Source organism: Schistocerca gregaria, unplaced genomic scaffold (genome assembly GCF_023897955.1).
Source record: "Schistocerca gregaria isolate iqSchGreg1 unplaced genomic scaffold, iqSchGreg1.2 ptg000066l, whole genome shotgun sequence".
Lineage (NCBI taxonomy): Eukaryota > Metazoa > Arthropoda > Insecta > Orthoptera > Acrididae > Schistocerca > Schistocerca gregaria.
The window spans coordinates 942,836-950,922 of record NW_026061707.1 but is presented as its reverse complement, the minus strand read 5'-3'; positions in this window follow the sequence as shown (position 1 = coordinate 950,922).

Here is an 8,087-nt window from a genome sequence, read left to right as displayed (position 1 = left end):
CTCAACAGTCCCAATAAAATGGACAAATTGTTATTGACACTACCTAGCCAGGTACTAAGAGCGTTATATGACTTCAGAAAGTACAAAATTAAGTTAGAAAGAACAATTCTTAGTATCAAGTTCAATAAAATGTGTTTAAGTGCGAATGTAACTCCAAAATATGTGAAAGTGAACATCAACAGTCAAAGCAAAGCAGCGAAAATAGCTAAAGAAAGAAGTGTAATTATATGGCTCCAATCTGAAATCCGAAACCAACACAGAAAGAAGCAGTTTTTAAACCACCAGTTATATAGATTACATTTAGAGCTAGGTAAACAACCTACTCCTACACAATTCAACCATGCTTTAGATTTTGTCACTATAATAGCTATGAAAGAACAGCATAAAGTCAGATGTAGGCATAACAATAAGTTGAAAAAGCTTATGTCACAAATTCCAAAGGTGAATGACAAATTACCTCCCACTAATCATAAATTCTCCAAACGTCTAGTAAATTCAACTAACATCATCTTCAGTGATAAAGAAGTAAGTTTGCTGAATAAAGGGCTTCAACATAATATCACCCCATCTCTGACTGAAAATAATATTAAAGAATTGATAGTAGGCACAAAAATAGCCTGTGATACTGCAAAACTAACTCAGAATGATCAGATTGCCACAGGCCACAAAGTTAACAATTTTATCACCAAACAAATGGAGAAAGCAAATATTAATAATAGTATAAAGCACCATGACAGAACAATACTTGAAAGTGTTAATAAGAAACTAAGTGACAGTAAAGCTTTAGTAGTAAAAGCAGATAAAAGCAATGCTATTGTTGTAATGTATGAAAGTGAATATGTAAGAAAAACCATTGAATTTTTCAGTAATAATAATATAGTAGAAATTAAGTCTGATCCCACTCTTAAGTAACAGAATAAACTTAAAAATATGATGAAAAAAAGTAATTTCCTCTTAAATGCAAAAGATATACATGAATGCACTGTTATGAACCCTTATGCACCACGTCTACGAGCACAACCTAAGACCCATAAAGTTAACTGTCCCATACGTCCAATTGTTAATTCTCGGAGCAGCCCAACTTATATAATCAGCAAGAAACTAAATGAAGTCCTTAGCAACACATTCAAATTAGAAGAGACCTACACAGTAAAGAACAGTTATGAACTTATTAATTGTCTAAAGGAAATTCAGATTCCTGATACTGCTAGGTTTGCATCACTTGACATCACAAACCTCTACACAAACATACCCGTCAAAGAAACAATAGAAATAATTAAAAACAATATACTTAAACATAAAAATTTGGCATTACCAGAAATATATGAATTCATTGATCTATTAACACTAGTACTATCACACAACTATTTTTCTTTTAATAACAAAATGTACCAGCAGAAAGAGGGCCTGGCTATGGGTAGCTGCCTTGCCAGTTTGCTAGCAGATATTTTCATCAATAACTTAGAATGTAAATTTTTTAAAGAAAACCCCCAGATGGTAAACAAGATAATTTATTACAGAAGGTATGTTGATGATATAATAGTCTTATTTGATGGCACAGCAGAAGAAATTGATAACCTTGCAAAAGAAATGAATAAAATGCATCAGAACATCATCTTCACTGTAGAACACCAAACAGCAGTAGGTTTAAATTTTCTGGATCTCTGCATAAGTAGCTCCAACAACAAACACAAATTTCAAGTATACAGGAAACCAACATACACAGATAACACAATTAATAAGTCATCCTGCCACCCGGATCAACATAAGACGGCTTCATACAGAGCAATGCTAAACAGAATGCACAAAATACCACTACAACCAGCTGACCAAATAGAAGAACTAAACACCATCAAAGCAATTGCTTACAATAATGGTTACAATCCAAAATTAATAGATGAACTAAACTCTAAGATAAATCCCCACATAAACAAACACAATAACAAAACTACATTAAAGAATACCACAACACAGCTAAAAGAAAAATATGTAAGCTTGCCATTTGTAGGAAAGCTGTCATATAAAATATCAAATTTGTTCCGAGGAAAAAATATCAAAATCAGCTACTATACAAATAACAAAATAAAGGACAAAGCTATCCATACCATTAAAAATAATACCAAACCGTACAATCAATCAGGAATATACAAACTTAACTGCAACTCATGTCCAAAAACGTACATATCCCAAAAAGGGGGAAACTTCAGCATACGGTTTCGAGAACACATGGATGCTCTTAGTTTATAAACTTAAATAAATCCACATTCGCCCAACATGTAGCAGAAGAAGAACATCAAGTAACAGCCATATCCCATAACCTACAAGTTCTCCACTTAGCCAACAAAGGAAAAAGAATGAACCTCCTAGAAGAAATCGAAATTTATTCACATAAACATGCATCCCCTTCTGACATACTTAACCACCAAACAGAGCTGCCAAACCGAATATTTCTAAAAAACTTCCACACTCTACTTATCAAACCACTTACTAAGCACAATCAACAAACAACATAATCTGATATAAACCCAGCAAATGCATGTAAAAAACATAAAAATCTTAATTCTAATATCTTAATTATATCTTTGTTATATTGTAAATGTATGAATTACTGCTTTGTATAAATGTGTTATGTTAGACTACTTCTATCAGCCAAATCAATATTTAGAAAACAATAGCTTATTTTAGAACCTCAAAACTTTCGTAAAAATATAACTCTGTCCATAGATAAACCATTTGTATGTAAACAAAAACTGTCAGTCGACAACATGGCGGATAACGCAGTGCGCCTGTGCAAAATACGTGATAAAAAGTGTTTGTGTCGTTGCAAAAAGGAAGAAAAGCCAGGAAAAAACAAGGAGAGGAGAAAGTAAGTAAAATGAACAGCTGATAGTATGTATCTTTAAACTCGCGAAATTGAAGTAACTGATTGGAGTCGTTGCTTTGCACAGGCTTGCTGCAGCATTAAAACTGCTGTCGAGATTATACTACTGTAATAACTGAAGATCCATGTAATTTGCCAGCTGAAGATGGGTGCAAACCCGAAATGCATATTGGCGTAAATAAAAAACGCATTAAAAAGTGGCTGGTTGCCGTATTTTTTCAGTGAAATATCATTATCCACGGCCACGGAGCTCAACAGTCCCAATAAATCGGACAAATTGTTATAGTCTATGCATAGATCATTCCCGGGAAGACCAGTAGTAGTTTCCGATGCACATCTGAAGGCAATCTGTAATCTGTGGACAATCAGAGTGTTGATGAAACACAGAAATTGCATCGGGATTGAATACAACAGTCACCATTCGCACTACCCTCCACCAGAATAATGTCTCAAACAGTCTACGATTTGAATGTTCCCTGTAAGACCAGCAGTAGTTTCCCATGTACATCTGGAGGCATTCTGTAATCTGTGGACCTTCAAAGTGTTGATGAAACACAGAAATTGCATCGGGATTGAATATACAACAGTAACCATGTGCACTTTCCTCCATGGGAGTAATGTCTCAAACAGTCAACGCTTTGATCGTTCCCTGGAAGACCAGTAGTAGTTTCCGATGCACATCTTGAGGCATTCTGTAATCTGTTGACCTTCAAAGTGTTGAAGAAACACAGAAATTGCCTCGGGATTGTATACAACATTTACCATGCGCACTTTCCTCTATGAGAGTAATGCCTCATACAGTCTACGCTTTAATCGTACCCTGGAAGACCAGTAGTAGTTTCCGGTGCACATCTGGAGGCATTCTTTAATCTGTGGACTATTAGATTGTTGATGAAACACAGAAATTGCATCGGGATTGAATACAACAGTCACCATACGCACTTTCCTCGATGGGAGTAATGTCTCAAACTGTCATCGATTTGATCGTTCCCTAAAGACCAGTAGTAGTTTCCGATGGACATCTCTAGGCATTCTGTAATCTGTGCACTATCAGATTGTTGATGAAACACAGAAATTGCATCGGGATTGAATACAACAGTCACCATATGCACATTCCACAATGGGAGTAATGTCTCAAACTGTCATCGATTTGATCGTTCCCTAAAGACCAGTAGTAGTTTCCGATGGACATCTCTAGGCATTCTGTAATCTGTGGACTATCTGAGTGTTGATGAAACACAGAAATTGCCTCGGGATTGAATACAACAGTCACCTTGCGCACTTTCCTCCATGGGAGTAATGTCTCAAACAGTCTACGCTTTGATCGTTCCCAGGAAGACCAGTAGTAGTTTCCGTTGCACATCTGGAGGCATTCTGTAATCTGTCGACCTTCAAAGTGTTGATGAAACACAGAAATTGCATCGGGATTGAATACAACAGTCACCGTGCGCACTTTCCTCCATGGGAGTAATGTCTCAAACAGTCTACGCTTTGATCGTTCCCTAGAAAACCAGTAGTAGTTTCCGATGCACATCTGGGGCATTCTGTAATCTGTGGACCTTCAAAGAGTTGATGAAACACAGAAATTGCATCGGGAGTGAATACAACAGCCACCATCCGCACATTCCTCCATGGGAGTAACGTCTGAAACAGTCTACGCTTTGATCGTTCCTGGAAGTCCAGTACTAGTTTCAGATGCACATCTTGAGGCATTCTGTAATCTGTGGACTATCAGAGTGATGTTGAAACACAGAAATTGCATCGCGATTTAATACTAGAGTCACCATGCGCACTTCCCTCCATGGGAGTAATGACTCAAAGAGTCTATGCTTTCACCGTTCCCAGGAAGACCAGTAGTAGTTTCCGATGCACATCTGGTGGCATTCTGTAATCTGTCTACTATCAGTGTGTTGATGAAACACATAAATTGCATCGGGATTGAATACAACAGTCACCATCCGCACTTTCCTCCATGGGAGTAATGTCTGAAACTGTCCACGATTTGTTCGTTCCCCGGAAGACCAGTAGTACTTTCCGATGCATATCTATTGGCATTCTGTAATCTGTGGACTATCAGAGTGTTGATGAAACACAGAAATATAATGGGGATTTAATACAAAAGTCACCACGCTCACTTTCCTCCACGGGAGTAATGTCTCAAACATTCTACGCTTTGATCGTTCCCTGAAAGACCAGTGGTAGTTTCTGATGCACATCTGGAGGCATTCTGTAATCTGTGGACTATCTGAGTTTTGATAAAACACAGGAATTGCATCGGGATTGAATACAACAGTCATCATGCGCATTTTCCTCCATGGGAGTAATGTCTTAAACAGTCTATGCTTTGATCGTTCCCTGGAAGACCAGTAGCAGTTTCCGATACACCTCTGGAGGCATTCTGTAATCTGTGGACCTTCAAAGTGTTGATGGAACACAGAAATTGCATCGGGATTGAATACAACAGTCACCATCCGCACTTTCCTCCATGTGAGTAATGTCTCAAACAGTCTATGCTTAGATCATTCCCGGGAAGTCCAGTAGTAGTTTCCGATGCACCTCTGAAGGTAATCTGTAATCTGTGGACAATCAGATTGTTGATGAAACACAGAAATTGCATCGGGATTGGATACCACGGTCACCATTCGCACTTCCCTCCACCGGAATAAAGTCTCAAACAGTCTACGATTTGAATATTCCGTGTAAGACCAGCAGTAGTTTCCGATGCACATCTGGAGGCATTCTGCAATCTGTGGACCTTCAAAGTGTTGATGAAACACAGAAATTGCATCGGGATTGAATACAACAGTCACCATCCGCACTTTCCTCCATGGGAGTAATGTCTGAAACTGTCCACGATTTGATCGTTCCCTGGAAGACCAGTAGTTGTTTCCGATGCACATCTATTGGCATTCTGTAATCTGTTGACTATCAGAGTGTTGATGAAACACAGAAATTGCATCGGGATTGAATACAACAGTCATCATGCGCACTTTCCTCCATGGGAGTAATATCTCAAACAGTCTACGCTTCGACCGTTCCCTGGAAGACCAGTAGTTGTTTCCGATGCACATCTATTGGCATTGTGTAATCTGTGGACTATCACAGTGTTGATGAAACACAGAAATTGCATCGGGATTGAATACAACAGTCACCATGCTCACATTCCTCCACGGGAGTAATGTCTGAAACAGTCTAGGCTTTGATCGTTCCCTGGAAGACCAGAAGTAGTTTCCGATGCACATCTGAAGGCAATCTGTAATCTGTGGACTATCAGAGTGTTGATGAAACACAGAAATTGCATCGCGATATAATACAACAGCCACCATGCACACTTTCCTCCATGGGAGTAATATCTCAAACAGTCTACGCTTCGACCGTTCCCAGGACGACCAGTAGTAGCTTCCGATGCACATCTGGTGGCAATCTGTAATCTGTGGACTATCAGAGTGTTGATGAAACACAGAAATTGCATAGGGATTGAATACAACAGTCATCATGCGCACTTTCCTACGTGGGAGTAATGTCACAAACAGTTTACGATTTGATCGTTCCCAGGAAGACCAGTAGTAGTTTCCGATGCACATCTGGAGGCAATCAGTGATCTGTGGACTATCAGAGTGTTAATGAAACACAGAAATTGCATCGGGATTGAATACAACAGTCACCATGCGCACTATCCTCCATGGGAGTAATGTCTCAAACAGTCTACGCTTTGATCGTTCCCTGGAAGACCAGTGGTAGTTCTTAATGCACATCTGGAGGCATTATGTAATCTGTGGACTAACTGAGTGTTGATGAAACACAGAAATTGCATCGGGATTGAATACAACAGTCACCATGCGCATTTTCATATATGGGAGTAATGTCTTAAACAGTCTACGCTTTGATCGTTCCCAGGAAGACCAGTAGTAGTTTCCGAGGCACATCTGGAGTCAATCTGTAATCTGTGGACTATCAGAGTGTTGATGAAACACAGATATTGCACCGGGATTGAATACAACAGTAACCATTCGCACTTTCCTCCATGGGAGTAATGTCTCAAACAGACTACGCTTTGATCGTTCCCTGGAAGACCAGTGGTGGTTTCCGATGCACATCTGGAGACATTCTGTAATCTGTGGACTATCAGAGTCTTGATGAAACACAGAATTTGCATCGGGATTGAGTACAACAGTCACCATGCACACTTTCCTTGATGGGAGTAATGTCTCAAACAGTCTACGTTTTGATCGTTCCCAGGAAGACCAGTAGTAGTTTCCGTTGCACATCTGCTAGCAATCTGTAATCGATGGAATATCAGAGTGTTGATGAAAATCAGAAATTGCATCGGGATTCAATACAACAGTCACCATGCGCACTTTCCTCCATGGGAGTAATGTCACAAACAGTCTACACTTTGATCGTCCCCAGGAAGACCAGTAGTAGTTTCCGATGCACATCTGGAGGCATTCTTTAATCTGTGGACCTTCAAAGTGTTGATGAAACACAGAAATTGCATCGGGATTGAATACAACAGTCACCGTGCGCACTTTCCTCCATGGGAGTAATGTCTCAAACAGTCTACGTTTTGATCGTTCCCTGGAAAACCAGTAGTAGTTTCCGATGCACATCTGGAGGCATTCTGTAATCTGTGGACCTTCAAAGTGTTGATGAAACACAGAAATTGCATCGAGAGTGAATACAACAGTCACCATCCGCACATTCCTCCATGGGAGTAACGTCTGAAACAGTCTACGCTTTGATCGTTCCCAGGAAGTCCAGTACTAGTTTCCGATGCACATCTTGAGGCATTCTGTAATCTGTGGACCTTCAACGTGTTGATGAAACACAGAAATTCCCTCGGGATTGAATATAACAGTCACCATGCGCACTTTCCTCCATGAGAGTAATGCCTCAAACAGTCTACGCTTTAATCGTTCCGTGGAAGACCAGTAGTACTTTCCGATGTACATCTAGAGGCATTCTGTAATCTGTGGACCTTCAAAGTGTTGATGAAACACAGAAATTGCCTCGGGATTGAATACAACATTTACCATGCGCACTTTCCTCCATGAGAGTAATGCCTCAAACAGTCTACGCTTTAATCGTTCCCTGGAAGACCAGTAGTACTTTCCGATGTACATCTAGAGGCATTCTGTAATCTGTGGACTATCAGATTGTTAATGAAACACAGAAATTGCATCAGGATTGAATACAACATTCACCA